The sequence below is a fragment of the Malus sylvestris genome, chromosome 5 (assembly GCF_916048215.2).
Source record: "Malus sylvestris chromosome 5, drMalSylv7.2, whole genome shotgun sequence".
NCBI lineage: Eukaryota > Viridiplantae > Streptophyta > Magnoliopsida > Rosales > Rosaceae > Malus > Malus sylvestris.
This window is the reverse complement of record NC_062264.1, coordinates 20,053,537-20,076,923: the sequence shown is the minus strand read 5'-3', so window position 1 is coordinate 20,076,923 and position 23,387 is coordinate 20,053,537. Positions and strand designations below refer to the sequence as shown.

At 36.9% G+C, this 23,387-nt stretch overlaps 2 long non-coding RNA genes across 3 annotated transcripts; one reads left to right on the top strand and one right to left on the bottom strand.

The window, feature by feature from the left end:
• Window positions 1–4,632: 4,632 nt before the first annotated feature.
• LOC126621678 (uncharacterized) lies at window positions 4,633–5,768 on the bottom strand. The gene is made up of 3 exons (XR_007623130.1): window positions 5,626–5,768; window positions 5,430–5,505; window positions 4,633–4,918 (listed from the first exon to the last, which is right to left on the bottom strand). It is a non-coding gene; the product is annotated as an uncharacterized LOC126621678 (long non-coding RNA).
• Window positions 5,769–13,193: 7,425 nt separating this feature from the next.
• Window positions 13,194–22,068, top strand: LOC126621680 (uncharacterized). Of its 2 annotated transcripts, XR_007623132.1 has the most exons (4): window positions 13,194–13,464; window positions 14,427–14,517; window positions 16,487–16,565; window positions 21,976–22,068. It is a non-coding gene; the product is annotated as an uncharacterized LOC126621680 (long non-coding RNA). The 2 variants fall into 2 exon arrangements; XR_007623133.1 differs by lacking the exon at window positions 21,976–22,068 and having other exon boundaries at window positions 16,487–16,581.
• The last annotated feature ends 1,319 nt before the right edge of the window (window positions 22,069–23,387 follow it).

Below are 23,387 nucleotides of genomic sequence, written 5' to 3'. Positions count from 1 at the left end.
ATTAATAAAACTCTATTATAACAATTGAATTTGAGAAAACAGAAACGGATTCAGAAAGTCGAATTACCCTAAGATGAGTCTCGGATAAATTTCGTAAAATGTCAACAGAATATCCTTAGAATATTCCAAAAAATATTCCTGTTGGAATAATCCACATAAAGGGTTTGGATTTAGCTAATTAGGTGGGCTTGGTTTAGAGGAGAGGGCTTACGGCCCTGGTTCAAAAGGCCCGAAGGCCTAAGGGTTTTGGGTTTCTAGATAAAAAGGCATAGGACCTTAGCTAATTTGGCCCAAAGACCTTTAACTTAAAACAATTAATAAAATAAATAATAAAACTAAAATGGGTTTTAGGTTGGGCTCGGTAGGAAATGCCTAAAGGGCCTGGGTTTGGTGGGTCGCCAGACCCAAGGATGAAGAAGGCCGAAATTCGACCAAAAATCTACACCAACTTTAAACGACCATAACTTTGTCAAAACTTAACAAAATCGAGTGATTAAAAATGAAAGTTGTAGTTCTCGAAGAGACAAAAAGAATGGTACCTCACACGACGTCTAACTCGTCGTGTTTTGACCGTAAAATGCCTTGAAAGCCTCAGAGGTCGTCGAAAACTGGGTAAGATTCAAATGAGTATAACTTCTTCAATACTCAATGAAATTGGGTGAAACAAAAAGGAAAGTTGTAGTACTCAGCGAGATGAAGAGATTGATACCTTTTACGCCGGCCAAATCACCGTGGTTTAGCCGGAAATTGCCTCAAAAGTGACGGTGCTCGCTGGAAAATCTAGAAAACACCTTCCCGAGTTACTTCTATGCTATATCCTTGATCCACAAACATATCTCAGGTTAGATTTAGGCCACAAGGACAAAAATGAGAAGAGTTCAAGTGTCCCGAGGCTTACCCAAATCGAAGGGACGAGACACCTTGCCGGAGTTCCTCATTCGAACCGATGCTAAATGATTCTTGCGTCTTTGTCGAATTTTAAGGATGCAGGAAGGGAAACAGAGTATGGTGGTGGTTCAGTAGTGTGTGTATGTATGTTTGTGTGTGTGTGTGTGTGTATGGAGCTCAGGCAGAAGAAGAGTGCAGAGAGAGAGCATGGGGAAAGGGAAGAAAGAAAGGACTGAGAGGAAAGGGATAAGAGAGACTCAAGGGACAAAAATTAGGGGTGGGCCTCTTGGGCTCACCAATTAAGACCCAAAAACCATTTTAAAAGCAAGATAACCTCAACCTTAGTGAAAAATACAAATTAAATTGGGGGTGGGTGTAACAGGGAAAATTCAATCTACTTCAGGATCAAACACTAAAGTACGAAACTTTACATTTTCCCTTCTCAAATCTGACATCTTCGAGAGCTCCGCCCTACTTTTGATGGTTGTATCTGAGTTCATTTGTGGGTGTCGACGACTTGCAAGGATGGTGGATCCACGAAATGGAGGTTGGTTCATGGGCAGGAGGAAAATTCGATATGGGTTCATGTGGAGGTGCATCAGTGATTGTTCAACGGATTTAACTAAGATGATGAAAAAGAATGGGGTGAGCAGCACTGGGGCTAGGTTGAGAGAAATGGAGAGAGAATTCTCTCAAATTTGATAGGAAATGAGAGAGAAACGGTGCTAGGGTTGTAGGAAATGAGCTCAGAGTGAGAACAGGAAGGGATGGGGGATTTGATGGATGGTTATCGAGAGAGAGTCGGTAGAGAGAAAGATGGAAAGAAAAGGCAGTGCCAATTTTGTAAATAAAGTGAAATTCGGCTTAAACCTACGGACACAATTACCCCCTAACTTTGAAGAATTAACTTCCCAACCCAGCCCAGATCTAATGGTTTTGTTGTAAATAGCATGAAATCGAGGGGCAAACAATTGATTGTAGCCATGAACAGTGCCAATTTCCCTCCAACTTTAGAATAGATTAGAAAATAAGCCCGCGCATTGCGGCAGGAAACACTGTTTCAGCCATAACTGTATGAATAAGACACATTTAACCTGAATAAATTCAACACAATCATAAATGAACAGAGGGAAACATGACAATGAGGTCGATAAGTTAAGTAGCTTGGCTTTTATATGCATTCAACTGAACTAACATGTAAAGACATTGCACAATTAGTAGGAAGAAACTGAACGCTCTTGATCACAAAGACATGGTTGCCTAAAAAGTTATGTTTCCATAAGAAACAGAAGAAACAAAAACAACATGCAGTTCACACACATTGTGTAGTTTAGATGGCAAAATATGTGCCCTGCAGGGCAGAAACCTTGTTGATGCCCAAAATCAGTGAGGACTTTGGTACAACAGAAAGTGTTAAGTTTGTGACCTTTGCTAGATTGCTCTAGTCACTAGTGTGGATAAGTATGCAAATGGATAAGGACATGGAAGCAAACACAAGATGTACGTGGTTCACCCAGATTGGCTACGTCCACGGAGTAGAGGAGTTCTCATTAATTGTGAAGGGTTTACACAAATACATATGTTCAAGCTCTCCTTTAGTGAGTACTAGTGAATGATTTGGTATAAATGACATTAGGCCATATTGTGGGAGAATGATCTCCTTTTATAGAAAAGTTTCTAGCTTTGTTCTGACATTGACATGTGTCGTGTTATGATTGGCTTCTGATGTTAACACGTGTTGCGCTGTGATTGGCTTCTGATGTTGACACGTGTCGCATTGTGATTAGCCTCCTGGTTGGAGGGAAACTCTTATGGGTCCTTGACGGTATAACGTTGACCGGTGCTCAGTAGTTTCGGGATTGGTCAAGTATGATACAAACACACCTATTCCAGCACTTAATATAAAAACATAGAAAGTGTTCAGTACTTGTTCAAGTAGCTAATTTTCCAAGCACAAATGTTCAAAGGCAAAAATATGCAGAAGCCCTGTTTCTGTATGAAACAGAAGTAACTAGCAGTTAACACATATTTTTCCCCTGCAGTTAAGACGACAAAATATATGTCCTATAGGCTAGGCACATGTTTTAGCAATTACCAAAAAACAGAAAGTGTTCCGTTCTTGTTCGAGCAGCTAAGTTGTCAAGCACAAATGTTCAAACCTAAAAAGGTGGTAAAAACGGAATCACACCCTCAAATGCACCAATGCAGATAACAAGAACTACTGCCCCTTCATACAAACTGCAGGCCAAGATGCGTAAACATTTGCATATTCCTTAAAGGAAAATTTCTAGGCCTTTGTTATATTATGTATTAAGGAGAACCAAACTGTATCCCCCAACACTAAATTTGTTGGACTCACAATCCGCTTGCAAGGGTTGTAAAACTCAAAAGCTTATTGTCCAAAACCAAAAAAATTTGTACCATTTACATGCATGTGCAACATATGCCTTACACCAGAAAAACGTCTAAAATCAAATAGAAATTTGTAAATCATGTACAGATTTTGTTTTACATTTTTATAATCAAGTGGCAAGTAAAATTACAAACTTTCAGCAACCTAAGAGTAGAAATTAAGATGTTGAGATATCTCGAAACATATAACATACTGTATGTATCTTCTTTTCTTGACTTTCTCAATTTCTCTCACTACAACCTCATTCATCATTCAATGAATTCAGATTTCAGATATAGCTAGACAGATGATGCCTTATTGACTCTAATCCTCACTAACCAACTAAGCTTAAATGCTACTATTTTGCTCAAATTAAATAAATTGTACCCCTCTCCCCCATTTTCCGCGCAATTCACCACCTAAACAATGCAGCAAAAAACCAAAAGAAAAGATAAAAGATTGTTACCTATGGTTAAATTTATTTACAATGAAAGATGTTTTGGCTTTTTGAAAGAAGTTTTACATGAAAAGTATAAAATGAGTGAATCAAGCTCTTGGAGCTCTTTGAACCACTTTATGACCCTAATTGGTACAATTGAAAATGAAGAGTAATCAAACTTCATGAGCCTAATTGAAACAAATTAAAGACTAGATTGAAAATGCATTAAAAGCTGAGAATATGCTTTATAAAGGCACACCTTAACAGTCTCAAGAATTTTGTTCCGAGTATAGTCTATCTTTCATTTTCAAAATGAAACATCTTCATGTACCAAGTAAATGATAACATAAAGTATCATTTTCAATCGATAGAATTTTGTAATCGAACCCAAATATATATGCACGTAGAAAAATCATTTATTTCCCTAGTACTAACAAAATTAGTAGTGTATATATATATATATACGCTTTTGGATTTGGAGGAGGAAGCAACCATACCCTGAATATATCCAAGGCTAATGAAAGACTTGACTTGTTTGTGTACTCTTTGCAGGCCACATAGCTGTAATTTCAAATTATATTATTAACTCTCAAAACTAATTATATGAAAATGCTTAATCATATTTTAATTGACATAATCTGCTTACTTGTTACATTCAAGGTGGTTATCGTCGCTCCAGCCGGCAGGGTTAACCATCTTGGTCATGCTGGTGTAGGCATACACCATCTAGGGTTTGCCTCTCCAAGCCCTGCCCAAATATGTGTCACTACCTGCCCCATTAATTATATGTTACATTGTTAGTCACCAAGAATCAAAAGTTCAAAACCATGACTTGTAGACAAACAAAAAGATTAACTACACATATCTTAGTTAATCCACCCAAACTATGTTTTGAGAGGGGGAAGGGGAACAATCATGTGGAATTTACAGTTTATATGGTGAGACTCGCATAATCCACTCGATCATTGTTGTTCCTATACATTCCTCATAAATTATGTGAAAATTATGGGGAAAAGAAATAAAATGCATACATGAAATAAAATTGTATCACAATAGAATTATATTATGAACAAAATAAGGATAGATTGTGTTTACCTAGTGTTTTTCTACAGCGAAAGAAGTTTGGTTTTGCATTAGTTGGAAATGACATTTTTTCTGGCAATTTTATAGGATGTCATCAAATTTTTGCACGTTTGTCTCTGTGAAATGTAAATTAGATAAGAGTTTGATTAAACATATGAAAAAAAATATTGTTTAGTATGGTGTAAACACAAAATTACACGTGTGTATCAGTTGGGATAGCAAAAGCTTTACAAATGAGATTGCAATTGAAGGTTAAACCCCTCAGTCGTCATATGCATTCACATAATGTAAACTGATTGGTATGTTTAAGCAGTAATGATGATACTTTTGGTCTAGCATAGTTATCAATATGTGTAGTACATGTATTACCCTAATTTTATCTTAATTATTAATCATTATAAGTCTAAAATCTCTCCTGAAGCTTGTAAAGAAGCTTGAGTTTAAATTCATCTTCCTACTTTGAACAAAACTTTACCCAGATACCTCAAATAATCGGAATCATACAAAAACCAAGCATCCTAGTAGCTAGCTAGTACATGAAATCGTGGTTTCACTGATTATATTAAAAATATTAGGAAATTTTTTAGATAATGAAAAAACACAAATAAAGTTTGAAAAATCACTTACTGAATGCCCAAGATAGAGATCCTTATTTCTAGTAACCTTTCCAATCCTGGCTAGCCATCCTCCATGTTGATGACGTCTGCTACACAGAGAAGAAACAAAACAAAGAGATTTTAGAGATTTTTATTTGGTATATATATTATTTCTCATCGATTTTTTATCTAAATTATTATATAAAATTATGAATAGCTAATAAGACCTTGTAATTCTTCTGTACATTGAAGCCCTTCTTGAGAATCCACTGCTTTTCCTGTAAAGACCGCATTATGTTAGTAATCGATTAGCATTTAAACGTTGTTGTATATATAAATCTACTGAATGCATAATTAGTAGCATGAACTAAAACAATAGTAACTAAGATTACAACTCCTACTCAAAAGGTAAATTCTTTTTCCAAATGAAAACTGTGTTTGGTGGGCTGGAGGAATACAAAAAACTAAAACTTTTTGAAAGCATAGAAACAAAAAGAAGATACAATTGGAAGTAAAGTTTGAAATCTTACCGAAGTGCTTTAAAAGAAGCACAAAATTGTTTGCTAATGATTTTGCACTTTGGTGAATGGTATTAGTAGCACTGCTTTTTTGTTTAACAAAAGTACAAATCTTATCAACAAAATTGTGATGCGTCTATTAAAGATTCATTATAGTATTAGTGTAAGTAGCTAATTTGTAAATTTGTTACATATGGGATCATTTATAACGGTAAGAAACAAAGGAATAGATGATATATATAGGTCACATATTAAACATTTGCCAGATTTATAATATGAAATTTTTTTAACTAAGTTAAATTCTTTTCGTCAAACTATCACACACTAAACTTGTTTTGTTACTGTATTTATACAATTTGCAGTTGTGGATCAAAGTTGGTGAGAGAAATAGAATATAATACCTCTTTAATTTACGGTTGCAGAAGCCATACGATCTTATATTTGTTGTCCCGTCCTTTGATCCTTTTATAGTAAACAATCAAAAACTTCCATCAATAACTTTTCCAATGCAGGTAGTAAAATGGAAAAATTAGAACTCCCAAATTATGTTGTTGTATAATTTTGAATAATACCTATGTGCAACACTTCATGTAAAAGTCCTTCTTCCTCATACATTTGACAAACTTGCAAACAATTAGTCCAGCCACCTGGTATCTTTGAAGATGCTGCACAGTAAGAGTGCAATCCTAAAAATCACAAACATGCAAAATTCGAATCAAATCTGTAAGTCGTTTAGCATTTTATTCATAAATGACTAACATAATATACACAAAAAAAAAATTACTTGAAATTGCAACCGTCCTAGTAGCAAATGAACCAAATTAATCTGAATAAAAAAAAACCCCATTAACTAAAGGTTCTCACTTCTCACCGTACAAAAAATGACAAAGGGGAACCAGTCCTAACTTTTTTGAGACCCCAACAAAAAGTTGCAAATTTTCAACAACTAAATAATGAATATTAAAATCAAAAGTCTCATGAGGTATTTCCTTTAAAGATTTCCAGTTCTCAACCCACCAATTTGTTAGGCAACACACTGATCAAATCCAACTGGTATATATGATATACGGCCTCTGCCATGCAAATGATTTGTTCCACTTCTTTTCTCCAGTTCCCAAATCTATAGATACGACCGTAATAAAACATACATGGCCCTCACACAGTGCAACCCCCTAGCAATCTAACAAAGAGAGATTTATGTCAAAAGAGAAGAAGAAAAAGAGCTTTAAATGCGAGTTGTTTGGTGTGGTTTTTGTTTTCTCTTCTTCTCTTACGGACTAAGCATACACCTATCCATCAATCTTCCCTTTATGTATAAATCTATTTACACACACATATATTCACACACACACATCTATATACACACATATATTTATATACACGGACAACATTGAGTTCAATCCAAATCTATAGTCCTAACAATGTACTTAACACATCAGAAACATAAATCCAATGTAGCTTCAAATGTCACGTTGTTTTGTTGCCATCTTAATTGTTGCTTTGGAAAAGCAAACATAGAGCAATAAAAGATAAGTTTCTCATACGCCCAAGTACAATTTTCCTTCTCTTAAGGTGCCTTAATTTGTAAGGCAAGCCATTACACACACACACACACACTAATAATAATAATAATAAAAAGGAATTCATAACTGCTTTACAATTCTATCATGTTCCAGTTACAACTTCTTATAATTATTGTAAAAGTATTAGAGAAAAAGCATTCTCACGTGCACTCAGAGAGTCAGAGTCCTAGTCCAAGTCAAGCCATAAAGAACATTGTATATTAATATGAACATAGTCATTGACCAATATCAATTTAATTATAAATTTTTGTGTTAGCAACAATGTCAGGAACAAATATCAGAAGAAATCATCATAGAAGTTGTACTCCCTTGTAAAATGAACATAACAAAGTTCAAAATCCCAGAGAATTATAGCATTGAACAATTTAGGCAACAGAGGGGCTGAACCAGTAACAGTGAAAGCATACTATTAGTGTTTTGCCATAAGGAAGAATAAAAATAAACAAATCATACCATAGTGCCTTCAAGATGCCATCTCTTTTCACATCAAAGTACTCATCGTTCAGCTGAACAATGCATAGAGGGGGAAAAACAACATATCACATACCAATGCAATCAAAGAGTCTAAGATTGTAAAGAACTGAATGGAAACATAATGGAAGCAGCAACCCACAAATCATTTAAGAAACAGGGGCAGAGCAAGCAGACATTCAAACAGAACCCTTATTATCCGTTGTCTAAGGCAACCAAACAAAACCCAACAAATCTCCTTAAATTACAAATGGGAGCTCTTTTTTTAGGTGATTTGTTGGTTTTTATTTGGAAGCCAAATCAGTTGGGAATTTGAGAAAAATGAAAAACCCAAAGCTAATTAAATCCAAAAACAATAATCCACAATGAAAGTGAAAAACTTGGGGAGATGAAATACCAAAAACCCACCTAATTTAAAACCTAAGTAAAACCCTCAATTAAACCCCAACTACAAACCTAAATTAAACCTTCAATTAAACTCCAAATTTAACTATTAATAAAACCCAAATTAAATCATCAACCAAGAGAGATAAAATACAAATGGGGGTTTAAGAGGTGTACTTGTAGTGAGTGAGTGAGTAAGTGGGTGAGTGATGCTGCGACTATGAGAGGATGAGAAGAACGCGGATATGGGATCAAAGAAGATCAAGGATCTACAACAATGGCGCTGAGATCCCCATTCTTCCCTTTCTTTCTCTCATTGTCGCTCTGTCTCTGTCTCCCTCTCTCCCTTTCCCTCTCCTATCTCTATCTCTATCTCCATCAGCATGGCCTCCCAACTGCGAAACCCTCAGCAAGCGATCCTTACTCCTCCCTCTCCCACTCTCTCTTTTGTGTTGTCTCCCTCTCCCTCGAATCATACACCCTTTGTGATTCTGTCTGCCTGTAAGCCGCATGCCTTCCTCTCACGAAATCCCTATCTCTCTCCCTCTGTGTCTTTCTTCTTTCTCTGCTCGGTTGGTCTCTCTCTCCCGACGGCATGGTCTCACCGAGTCTCATTGCAGCTCAGAAAGAAAAGAAATGAAAGTCTTTAACCCACCCAACCTATTCGAAACCTTACAGACTAAAATGACCATCACACCCCTGCCTTTCCACGATTATCATCACGTGGCATGAAGATTAGCGACAAAGAGAGTCAGTGGCAGCCTCGTAAATAAAGTGAAATTCGGCTCCAAAGACTATTCATTTGTACAGTGCAATTGAAAAGCGTTCTTTAGACTAAAGTAATAATGTTGCAAAATAGCTTACCACATGTTTTTTTGTTTGTTTTAAATGGTCTGAATCTCAATTGTGAATGTGGGTGTCTCTTTCTTCTTCTTTGTCTTTCCGCTTTGGTTTCTCTGGTTGTGACTATCTATCAATTAAGTACAAGATTTAATCAATTATTCTTAGTGATGGATATTTATCTTTAGGATGGATTTTGTTGGTTGAAATTTCATATCTTTGAGTTTGATTTACCACATGTATGCATGGATGAAAATTAAGGAAGGAGGACATGTTTGTGATGATCAGTTGGATGAAAGAGATAATTATTCTCTTCAAAGTTCCAATTGCCCCAAGGTTCCTAAGCCCTTTGCAGTACCAACTTAAACCATTCATGGATGTTCCGTCAGATTGGTCACAGGAAATATACTAGTGCAAGTCCATGAGGAGACAAGGGAAGAGCCAAAGAATCCTCTTCTGCATTTCATTTCCTCTTCTACATGTCGTTTGATTTGTTTGATTACAAGTCTCACATATGAGTTCAATGCTCATACTTTCATTGCATCTCAGAGGAAATGCAACTTTTTTGGCCTTCATTTAAGTACTTTTTTATTTAAGAGGATTTTACGGGTTCTATTTTTCAGGTGTGCATATATACAGCGAATGAAACAAGAAAAATATTTCATGAGTGATGACAACTCCTCTTGGAACCAATTTGAACCATTCTTAGAGATGAAAATGGTTTCAAATTTCCTTGAGATTTTAGCTTGTTAGAAACAGAGCTTTCTTTTTCTTTTTTTTTAATCTTTCAATCAATTGTTTTAATGCATTTTTTTTAAAATCTTTCTATCAGGTGCTGCTGAAAGATATCCTGATGGACGATCTCAGCACTATGACATCTCACATAGTTGTTGTTGTTGATTTGTTTGTGTTTTGGTGTTTGTGTAGGTTTATTGATAAATTTGAGTTGTTTTGTTAATTTTATTTTGCACTTGATGGTAATTATGCATTAAGGTAAAAAAGACAATTAACATTCAAAATTTAAGTTGGATGTAGAAAGAGATAGCGAGTTCAAATGAAATTTTCTCTAAAATCAATCATAAATAATATGAAACTAATAAACTATTTTTGGGACTTTAAAAGCAACCCTCAATGCTAGAGGCTAGACCCGCTAGAGTTGCTTGTTCAAGAGTATGACTATATCCCCTTCTATTACCCTCCCCTCCCTCCTCTCACACTTTTCTTTTTATCTTTTTCTTTATATAAAATTTCAAAACAAGATGTTGACGTAACTTATCTTTTTGTCTTTTTCTTTATATAAAAATTCTTGTAACCATTTAAATAGAAGACGAGGGAAAGAGAGAGAATCCTACTCTGTTTATTCATTGGGTCAATGACTTATGAATTTATCCAAGTTTAGTTGTACCTAATGAGTTAGGGTATAGTTTGACAAAATATAAATGAATTATGGTATAGGGAAATCACCTTCTTTTTTTTAATATCAAATAAGGGTAATCACCTTCATGTGTGAAAGAATTAACTGGCTCCTCAATGGGTAGATGAGGATAAGTTCCCTCTTAATTTACTTGATGGCCAAGTCATCAAGCTTTATGCTAATGATTGGAATCATTCATATTATAAATCATTCTAGATCATCTGTAAAAAAAAAAAAACAATTGAATATGAGATCGTTTATTCATCAAATTGTATAAAAACAGATGGATGGATTTGTTAAAAAAATTACAAATTGTATCTATTTGCTACAATTGATTGACTAAACAAATTTAGTTTAATTGATTTATTGTGTAGAGATAATTTTTACAGAATGATTCCTAATATGAATGGTCATAATCATAAACACGAAGTTTTACTAATTGGTTACTAAATAAATTGAGAAGAAACTTCAACTCAATCTTGAGAAGCCAAGCATTGTGTATGTGAAAAAGAGAAAATGCTTGTGATAGTTGTAAATAATATTTTTCTTTAACATATATAAAACGTTGAATTGAAAAATAGAAAAATGACATGGATAAAAGTGGAACCACATTAATCAAAATTTAAAATATTTTAATTAAAAGTTGAACACCCACAAATGTTTAATCAATAAAATATAAAATTTAAGAATTTAAAATTTCCTCAAAGAAAAAAGATAAAAGAAACAGTTTGATCTTTCAAACATGGGATAACATGAAATGTACTAGCTCATTATTCTATGGCCATTCCCTTAGGCCCAATTTATAGCTTTGTCTGGACAATTTCTTTGGCCCAATATATTTATGGATTTTGTTGCTGCTATCCTACCCAACCGCACACTTGACCAGTCCGGTTCGAACTTTGTAAAGTGTAACGGTTTTGACTATCCTCTTCCTCTCCCAACTTCCATGGCGACTTTTAGATTTTCCCAATACCAAATTAGTCCAACCTCGCCACTTAGTACTACATTTGGTGATATTTCTCTCCATTTAGACGAGGTCTTAGATTGATGACGAATTTGATACCAAATTAGATTGCCCATTATATAGCTTAACCGAACGTCCACTCTTCTTAATATAAAAATATCGATGTATTAAAAAAAATAAAAATTAGTCCAACCTCTCTTATCATCCTCCTTTAACCCTTCTTTAACCTTCTGCAACAATTTCATCCTCTGAATTTTTTCTGGTTTTAATTATTCTTCGATTTTCAACACCTCAGTAAAATGAAAATCCATTGTAAAAAATATCCATTTCATATTTTAATGCTTTCGACCCAAAAAATTCAAAGAAAGTGACTTGTGAAAGTAATATTCTTTTTACCGAGAAAAGATGGTAACTTTTTTTTTTATATTCTCTTAGTTTTCTTTCTGTCCAAGATAATGGCGACTTTGGCTTCAGGTGTTCTTGTCAAGCTGGTTGAAGAACTGGAAAGTCATGAAAAGCCCTTGAGTGATCGAAAGCTGGTGTTACTGAAAATTCGGGGCATAATTCATTGATTAGCAGAGGGCGAACTATAGCCTAATCAACTAGTTTACTTGAAGGTTTCATATTCTACACATGCCATGTTTGCTTCTTTGCATCAAGAACAAGATAAAATGGTGTTTTGCAACCAGTTGCTACTTGGGCAGCTGATATTCGTCGAAAAGTTGGAGGCAGCGCATTCGGTGCTAGTGCTTAAAGGTATAAGGCCTATTTCGGGTCGATTTCCTTGTGTTAGAAACCTTGAAGATCTTTTTACAAAGGAGAAGAGTAGAGATGTGGAGAAGAAGCCTCAGTGTAGATATCGATCTTTAATCCTATCAAAGTCCAACTCGAGTGAGAAAAAATGGGCCTTATGCAGCTCTGGAAGCGATGATGTTTTTTTTAGAGGGAAATGTGTTTTGTGATAAAGGGGTTTACAAAATTAAGCTCCAATTTTGTGGAGGAAGATAGTGATCCTGATTGCATAAGCACATTGTCTTCTTCGTCGTCTGTATTGCCAACGAAGTGAAGGAATTGAAATTGGGGAGAAGTTGCAGACACCCTAGTTGTCAAGCATGAGATGAAGCCAATTGTTCACTGTAGTTATAGTGCTTGTGTGAGAGTCTCGCTATTTCTTCTTCCACAAGTTGAAATGATCCTCTGGTCTGCCTTTCGGAATTTTGATAACTAATTACAGAAATTTGGTAGATGTACTACAAGTAAGCCATTTTGTATTTTGTTAATGAGAAAATTTACGGTGGGTAAGTGAAGTAGAATTGAGAATTTGACTTGACGATTGTACTGCTAATTAAACCCTATTAAACCATAATCTAACCCTTAAGTGGCAAAATCTACTTGTTATAATACTTAGAAATGCTAATTTTAACTCACTTTCGTATAATATTATAAGCATGTGTAATCAAATTTGTCATGCACCACAAATTAACTCTTTGTATGATCATTGTACAACTGTCAGTTGTGTGAGCTCATTGCTTGCTTGTTTCGTCATCGTATGGCTCCAAGGACATATTGGTTCTCTAGTTTGCTTTCCTTTCAAAATTATAATGAATTGATCATCAGTTGTCCTTATAGAATCCTTCCTACTCTTTCTGCTTTGGTAAGCTTCTTCAGTTCGTACGGCTACGTGTTACGGTTCAGGTGACAATTCAAGTCGTAAAACAAGAAATAGTGATGATCATCTAGCTAAGAAACTAATTGAAACTTCCAGTAGGATCTTCGTGCCAGTGAAGAACTATGAGCATTCCTCAGATTCAGCGATGATGTTTAATTTGGCTAATGATAACAACCGGTCAGAAAGAAAGATATTGCGGAAGTCTCTATCCCCACTTGGCAAGGTATTGTTTGATTCATTTAATTTTACGAGGCATGTCTGACCGTTGATTGAGGGTGCGTTTGGTACGCAGACGGGACGGGACGGGACGGGATGGGACGGGACGGAACGGAATGGAGGTTCGTGTTATGTTTGGTATGCATAGGACGGAACGAAAAAAAATGACGAATCAGACCCCCAAACAATTTCTTTCTCTTCAAATCAAACACAGAAAAATCCCAAAATTGATTTCAATCGTCCTCCGTGCAGCATCCACCTTCTTCCCTCCGACCCACCAAACTGTTTCACTCTCTCTCTCCCCAATCTCCCTCTCCAAATCGGCGACTTCGTCCTAATCCCCGGCACCGCCCACCTGCTCGCCAACCACCTCGACCAGGACCACAACCCCCTCCCCGGCACCGCCCACCTGCTCGCCACCTCAGATTAGGAATGACGAGCTTAGCTTCGAATCGGGTTGTGTTCCGGATCAGATCCACCTCACTTACACGGACGGAGATTACGAGATACGGGTCATGTTCGTGACGCCAGACGGCGCCGGAGAAGAAGAGGGTTTGCTATGGTGACGTCGTCGTCGTCGGATGGGTTTGCTGGGATTGGGTTAGCAGTTGGGTTACTGGGTTTGTGGTGGAGGAAGAGGAGGGCTACGGGAGAGACAAGGGTAGAAGAGAGGAGGTTACGGGAGAGAAAGGGAGGTAGACAATGTAATTAATGAAAAATAAGAGGGGTATTGTTGTCCAAAAAGTTATAAAGTTTGTGTCCCACGGGATGGAAAAACCCGTTCCAGGGGGGGAGGGGGAACCAAAATCTAACCCATTTTCGTTCCGTGGGACGCGCGTTCCACATAATTTTAGCGCACCAAACGTGGGACGGAACGGTTCCGTCCCACTCTGTTCCGTCCCATCCCACGTACCAAACGCACCCTGATAGCTTGCTAATCGAGCTAGAACTGTCATATATGATATGCAGGAAGTTTTAAGACATAAAGACGTTGCGATGCTTATTGCAGTTGAGGCTTTGAAGAGGCTTCTGCTGCTGAGACATTGATCAAATGCCTAAGGTACCGTGCTAACGTATGCTTATGCAAATTTCTGCCTCATACTTATTACATACTCACAATTTGGAATGGGGAGGAACATAAAAAAAACAAAGAATCGCTTCGAAGTTCTGCATGCTTATCTAGTAGAGCATCTATCTATTTTTCTTAATGATCGATGGATGCAAAAAATATGAAATTGTTATTGATTTGGTATCTAATGTGTTTCACTTATTTTGCATTTTGTTGTTACATTTTTCAACAGATACTCAGAACTCCAAGCATCGAAGAGGGATGAATATCAGTTATTATCAGTAAACAAATTGTTAGATCTTGAAAATGACGTGGCTTGAGTGTGGTTAATAGTTCAGTCCTCGACCAACATTAGTCTAGTAACGGCTAATGACACAAATTCATACAACCCCAGCTCCATTAGGGAAGCACTAAAACTTGCCTTTAACTGAAAGAAAAATGCAACTTCATGGATAAAAGTAGCTTTGGAAGCTGATCTCACCCCGTCTTTTGCCCCTAGTATGGAAAGTTCAGTGGAGGCTACAAACCATTCTCATAAACCAAGTAAAACTCATGGTGATAGGAAACCTAAGGGCAAATGTATAATGAAGATCAAGCATAAGAATGAAGCTGGTTTCGGGTTTGCCATAAAGAAGGAAAACTCTTCACAAGGTTAGGTGAAGGGAAGTGGCTTTATTTGTAGCTGCAAACCTGGCAAAGTCATTGCATGGTGAATCCAGGAGATGATTTTGGCCAGCTTTGAGAACTACATGGATGATGTGCTTATGAGAAAAAGCACTTCCCTGGAATCAGAGAGCTATGTGGCTGAGATGATGTGCCAGATTAAGAAAGTTTGTGACTGGTTGGATAACAAATATTATTCTGATTGGAAGCTTATGGGAGGATTAGAAATAAGATTTATGGGGTCCTTTTGAAGCATGTGGGGAGGACTGCCATGGTTTTGGAACACATGAACATAGTTATTAGAGATCGCCAACTATGAACTATATAAAGCGGTTGACTAAATTTTTAAAAAAATTAGTAGGTCTGAATGTAGGCGAGTTGACTAGAGCATTAGCATTGTCCTTCTCCTTCTACATTGTCCTTCTCCTTCTACCTTTAAGTTTAAATGTCCTTCCCCCTTTAGTTTAGATTCTAGAATTACCACACAGAAAGTGTAATAATTTTTTTGAAATACCATGTTGTTTTGTATGTGTCAATATTGTGGTTCACTGCACAAAGTTAAGATATATATTGGTTTGAACACATGTTTATAGTATAAATCTAAAAAGAAAATTTTATTTTTCAGTGTTGAGATTTTAGATGTGATGGATGATGTATGTAGAATGGGAGAAAAATTGGTAGTATTAGAATAATGTCAAGTAGTATTACTAATTCATGAGTTATAATATAGGTAGATGTCGAGTTTATGCTTTAAGATATAATATCCATAACCAATTCATGTATCATTACACGAATGAATTGATTATATTAGGTAATGATTTTCTAGTACCACACAATATTGTTGTACAATTGAGGAACTTGTATAGGTTGCAGTCCTATTAGATTAGGAATGTGATTGTGTAAATCCTTGTATATCTTGGAATATCTCTTATATTCCTATTAGGAGTAGATTACCTATTAAATGTTGTAATCCTAAATGGAAAGGTTTTTGCCTATCCAACTACTATAAGCAAAGGCACAATGGGGTGATACACACACACCCACAATTACACATCTCTCTCATTCTCTCTACCTATTGCCACACCCCTCTCTCTACGACCTCCATAATTGTTTAGTAAATTATGCCTATAATACGTTATCAGCATGCTCTTGACGCTGCGCTAACAAGAGAGTTTGATCTTCAATCAGGGGAGTATTGCATTTTAATCATTCTTTTTATGATTAATTTAATTATTTTATTGAATTAATCTACATGTTATTGATTCAATTTAATTTTTCTATGTTGAACGTGATACAGCGCATTGGAGATGCAATTCCGGCTTTCCGAGAATGATCTTCTACAAATTAAAATGCTTTTATTGTTTTCTGCCAATCAGGTACGCTTAAAATAAAGTAAGATATTTGAAACGACCATGAAGCATGAACTCCCCTATGTTTATATTTTCCTTCCGATATATATATATATATTGTATATGTTCATATATTTGTTAGTATAAATATTTGTTTCTTGCATTACGTAATTAAATTACTATGTGGAATTGTGAGTCAAAGTATATTAATAAATTAGAAGCAAACTTAGGGTTTGTAAAACCCTAACAATGCCGATTATTTTTTTTTTTTTTTTTTTTTTTGCGATGGACCTTGGCAGCAGCCCTCTGGGCATTGCTGTAAGCACACAGATCCTAGGCCGAAGGCTTGGTTGGTTTGACTCAGTTCCATAGCCCACCAAAGAAAAATTTGCAGCTTTTTCTTAGCCCTATTGTCCCATTCGCCCTATTTGGTCCAACATGCCAGCCTTCACGGCTGGGCTTCCCAACTAAACACGTGGCTTGCAGCCAACCTAAGCCAAAAAAAATAAAAAATTTGGCTATATTTTTCGACTCTATGCTATTATTTAGCACTTTAAATAATTTTAATCCGAATGTTAATATTATTTTTGCTTCTACGATCGACCCCATTTGGTCTCAATCTATTAAATTAATTAAAAGTGACCTGCAGTCCATTACTCTAATAATGAATCTAAAATTATTGACCTGAAGATCACTTTTGGACATTAACGATTCAATAATTTATTTTTATACTTTGAACCGTTGACATACTTTCGTAGTCCCGAAGCGCTCACACTTGAGTTCCCGAAGAACCTTAAATCCATTACACTTAGTTGTATATTGCATTCTGTGTTCTTGCAGGAACCTCTCTTTTATGAACTAAACGTTCATAAACTAAATTGAACCTTTAGTTTCAAATTTAGTGCATTTGAAACTTGAAGATTTCATAAAACAATACACCTATGAAAACCCGACGTTTTTCATGAAAACCATGTCTTAGAAATCGAATGTTCTAACTTTGATGCTTATGGATGATTCATTGCCATAACACCAATCACAATCTTGTTCCCTCCAATTCAGTGGATTGTTGAACTATCACAAGTTCGATTTTCCTGATATGGACGTTTCTAATAGAAACCACTTTATGTGGGGTATAAGACGTGAATCTCCACTTCTCAAATGAGGATTCCATGGCTCCTTGGCTCGCTCATACGGACTGTCTCATCATGAAAAACATTTCCTGAAGCACATCATGATTACGTCCATGAATGAGTGCAATTCTGAAGTTTATAAATTTGATCAAATTTTGACTAGAGAATACTTTTCTCGTCTTTCCATGTTTCTAACTCGCCCCTGAAGCAGTAGTGTAGAAAGTGGAAGTTTACCAAATTCTCGAATCTGATTACTACCACAAACATATGGTAGAATCAGGGCCTGCCAACGTGTGGCATCATGCTCGGAAGCGTGATCCTTGGTACCTAAGACCTAAAACTTCAAGAATAAGGGATAATATTCCTAAACCTCAACCCTGCAGAATCTACTTCCGTTTTGATGGAATAGATCATTGGTTATGCATTTGTTCGTGCCCCTACCAATGTTGTTGAGAGTACGATTCTAGTAGTCAATATGTGTGACTAATTTTGCTTCACCAAACATTGTTGGAAAAGAAACATTTTGACATGGATGGCCTTGTTGTCCGAATCCCCTTAGTAAACCATTTACTTTGTGAACATTTTTCCATGTTCTTGGATTCAAGTTTGGTGTATGTTTTACTTATGGATAATCTTATTGATATTGTCCTCGAATATGAGTTAATTGAATCATGTTTCTTAATACATGTGACTGATTCAATTAAACACGTGATTAGGTAGGAATGTGGGAAAGTTAGTTGTCTGGATGAATGTGTACTATGCACACTAACTTTATACCTAAATCATATCTCTAACAACGACTTCAGGTCTATCCAACCTGATTAAGAGCGTTAGCACACTCCTCGTTGTATGAATGGTACTGAATCACCATTTAAGGGACCTTAAATTCTCCCTGACGTTGAGTTTTTAAGGATATTTGAGATGACAATGATCATAAATGAACCACTGAAGAAAATAGAATGAAATATCTTTGCACCACCTCCAAAAATGAGCCTGAAGCTTTGATTTAGGGCCAATGGGTTGTCTCCCAACTGGAAGCATGTCATATGTGGTCGACCTGGAGCTAGGTGATTCGAGCAATTTACTTGTTTTTGCATGACCTTTTGGGACACTTAGGTCAAACAATGATGCTACGACGTATCTCCTTACTCGAAGTAAGGATCTTGTGCCTACAAGCACACTTTGCCAAAACCCGCTCATTTTGGGAAATTTGATTTCTAAAATCATCCCTAGCAAAGATACAAAATGACTCTTTTTCACAGTGGATTCAAGGGAATATATGTGGACTAATCCAACCAAAATGCTGACCATATAAATACTTATGGTTTTGGTTGATGAATCGACAAACTGGTCATATGTTTGTCCACACACATTGCTACTAAACCTCCTGGTCGATTAAAGGTTCACCACCCTACTTATCCCTTAAGGTCCAGGAAACTGGATAATACCAGAGAATTTACATCAACGATTTTCGATAAGTATTACATGTATTTTGGGTTTATTATTGAACATTGAATTCCCATGTTCACCCCAAATAGCCTCGCCTAGCAATCATAAAGCGCAATTTAAATGATCTCCCAAATTTTGGTAAACGTACCAAGTTTTTTTGTTTTTGCCTAGGGCTATGCAATCTTGTACGCAACTATGTTGGTTAGCATTGAGGCCCATTACCACCCAACCTATATGATGTTACAGTTGGTTACTGGGTACGAACCTGACGATTTTCGTATTTACGCATTTAGGTGTGCATTACATGTGCTAAGTTGCGCCACCGCAACGTACCACCATGGGTCCTCAAAGAATGATGTGTATCTTTTGTCGATTATGATTCTCCCCCATACTAGCTTTATTTGAGCCCTTGCATGCGATCTCTTTACCGCTTATTTGCGGGTTGTCACTTTAATGAGACAGTTTTCCCGCCATTAAGGGGAGATAAGAACGTCAATGTTCCAGTAGAATGACGCGAATTTACGTGGACGTTACCCTATGTCTCATCTCAGTCCCCATACCGCACAAGTGTGATAAGCAAGTGCGATGAATTCTAGCTTTCAGAATGTTTCCCCAGACGCATTTCTCTAATCTAGCTAAAGTGACAAGATCATATACCAGCTACAAACATGTTTGCAAGAATAGACGTACTTAACGAACGTCGAGTTAACATTCTTAGAGGGTGTGCCACCCATGTTGGACGGTTTGGACGCCCTTGTTGGATAGTCCAGTAAACCGGCGGATAGCCAATCAATCTGTATTGGCCTGGAGCATGACAAATCATTTGGTTCGTAGGATTCACTTCCCAAGAAAAGGAAGATACGACACAACAATGAATCTAAACTTGATTGTTGTCTCAAATCATTTCCATCTCATGGATTAATCCGGATTACTGCTGAAACTTGAAGTTCTTAGTCCAGTATACTAGTTTGGATGAGCTAAATGGAATTGAAATGAGATTACCATCGATGATGTTTTCACTTATATGGTAGCTACCGACATAAATGAAAAGCGACGATATCGAACCATGTTCCGTTGATTAAGTGAAAATGTAGAACTGATTGGACAACTAAAGTTACAATCCAAGTCAAATTCCTTACCAAACTGTGTATTGGACCTGTCGTTCCTACACTGCCCAAGGTAACCCTATTGTGTTACAAATGGGAAATTAAGTGTATGAGATGAATGAAATAGTGCGATATGATGCATGCCTTACAGCGCAAGATTTCTCTCAAACGTCCTGTGAGTGATAGCAGCATGATGAAATGTGGTTAGTATTTCTCTCATGGGGATATTGATATGGTGATTGACATGTAAGTTCTTGAAGAATTACATGGACTGGTTCAAAAAGTTCCAAACCACGGAACACCCTCTTAACTTGTGTCATGCTTTCACTTACAATCTGATGGATGTGGTATACCTGTCTAAGTGATTATTTGATCAGTTAGGGATATGAATTATGCCCTTGCGTGTTAAACTATGAAGTCTTATTCCAAATTGCTAGAGTTACAATTTATGTTGTTGACATGAATCTCACTAAGACTCTGGAAGAGCTTGAGAAAATTGCCTCGCACCTGAAGATGGAATTTGAGATGAAGGATATTGGGAAAACTCGTTTATGCCTTAACCCGAAGGGGAAGCATTGTTCTGATGGTATGTTGGTCTACTAGTCGAACTACATCCTGAATGTGTCACCTTTGAGTATACATTTGATCGTCCATACGTTATATGCAAATGAGATCCTTGAAAAGGTTATGGAATCCAAAATTCCATATCTAAAGTTCAACTTTATGCTTTGCTGTACTTAGCTCATTGTATTTAGACAGGACATCTCCTTCGATGTTGATCTTGGTAAAGATGCAGCACCGCGCCTACACGTAACTACTGAATTGGTATTAAAGACGTACCTTGAAGGTACTGCGAGGGCAAATCCCAACGCATCTCAGCAGATCCAACCCCCTAATCCTCGAAATGATGCTTGCCTTGTTTGTTATGCTGACGCTGATTACTTATCAAACCCGCACAAGGCAAAATCCCCAAACGGTTATGTCTTTACCATTAAGGATATCGTAATATTTTGGAGGTCCATAATATGACCTTAGTTGTGAAATCTTTGAATCGTTCCAAGACTCACCTCACTTCACTACGCCACAAGTGAGATATGGTTAGGAGTTCTTGTTGAGCATATTTCGAAGTACTTGCTGTGTTTTCATCCATCATTGAGTCCCAACGATGATCCATGAAGATTAGGCCGCATGTATCAACCCAACCAGGCTATGATACATTAACGAAGTCAACATCAAGACATATTGCGTCTACATCTACATCAGCAAAGCATCAAGAGATTAAAGTCATGCAAGCCGATCTCAGACAACCTTGCTGACCTCTACACGATGTCACTGCCGAAGTCAATCTTCCAGAAGCTTGTCCAAGGAATTGGTATGCCTAACTATTCATATGCAAATGCTTGTAGTTCTCATTTGGAAGTTATGTCAAACTTAGGGGGAGTATCCAGAAGTATACTCACTTGATTTTAATATACTATTTTCCCCTACGATTAGGAGCATTTTTCCCACTGGGTTTTTGCTACCTAACTAGGTTTTAACGAGGCACCCATCCTAGGCTGATCATACCCTTGTGAGCTATTCTACTTGCGTCCAAAAGATGTATACTTTTGACTTAATGCAACTTCTCACTTTTCTCCTTAGACTACGGGTTTTTGTCCCACCTTAGGTTTTACATAGCAAGGTTTTGTGAGTTTTACTTTTTATGCATTCTTCCGTTAATCTGAGACTTGCATTCCCTCATTGTGCTGACAGCTTCATCAACTATACTTGCTTCATCACTGAAGACCTAATGCGCCATTTATTTGAGTATTTACACACTCAAGGGGGAGTGTTGCAATCTTATTAGATTAGAGATGTGATTGTGTAAATCATAGTATATCTTGGAATATCTCTTATATTCCTATTAGGAGTAGATTACCTATTAAATGTTGTAATCCTAAAGGGAAAGGTTTTTACCTATCCTACTACTATAAATAAAGGCACAATGGGGTGATACACACACATCCACAATTACACATCTCTCTCATTCTCTCTACCTATTGCCGCACCTTTCTCTCTAAGGTCTCCATAATTATTCAGTAAATTATGCCTACAACAATATATTATTTATTATGGGTATTTTTCATTGTACTTCAAAGTATGAGATACTCTGGATATTTTAACTGTTAAATCTTTGTTTAAAAATACAAAAGTTAAGATCTTACGGTTAGAACATCCAGAGTATTCCTTTTAAAACACACTAAATTTTTGTTTATCATGATTGTGTTAACATAGGGTCCTTGTTCGACCCATAAAATAGTACCGGCCAAGGGAAAGAAGGGAGACAAAGGCCCAAAGGAAGAAAAGCCCAAAGTAAGGAAGGAACGTACTTAATGAGGAGGTGCTCGACTTCATTACTACCCTGAGTCCACTAAAGGCCAACACGACCATACTGGATTCTGAATGCAGTTGCAAGTATTTATTTCCCAAGGATCTGGCTTCTCTGCCCTTCCACTTCCCATACACTCCCGTCCCCTCCTATTGTGTGGTCACGGTTAAGCCACATCAACATTTTATATTACTATTGCTTTTTGTCTTATTATCTCTAAAAAAAATCAATATAAAATGTTGACGTGGCTTAACCATGACCGTACAAAATAGAAGGATGTGAGTGTATGGGAAGTGGGAGGGCAGAGAAGCCGGCTCCATTTCCCAAACCAACACTCAGCTATGCTAGCTACTATGGGAGGCCATAAGTATTTGTATGGGCTTCGGCCACACCCTCACGGTTTTGTTTTTGGAAATTCACACGAGAACTTCCCAGTGGGTCACCCATCCTGGGAATGCTCTCGCCCGAACTCGCTTAACTTCGGAGTTCCAATGGAATCCGAAGCCAGTGAGTTCCCAAAAGGTCTTGTGTAATAGGGAGGGGAGCATGTACATATAAGGCACATCACCCCCTCTTCGTTGGTCGATGTGGGATCTTACAATATGAGGGCGTGGCTGGAGCCCAAGGTGGACAATATCGTGCTACGGCGGAGCCGAGTCTGGGATGTGACACAATATATAAAATGATTCGCATCCATAACATATGATCATGAAATTGGAAATTATAAAATTGTATTTTGAATATGGATTTGCAATCTATTAATAAATAGAGTGACGTGTTAAGACCTACGTGAGTT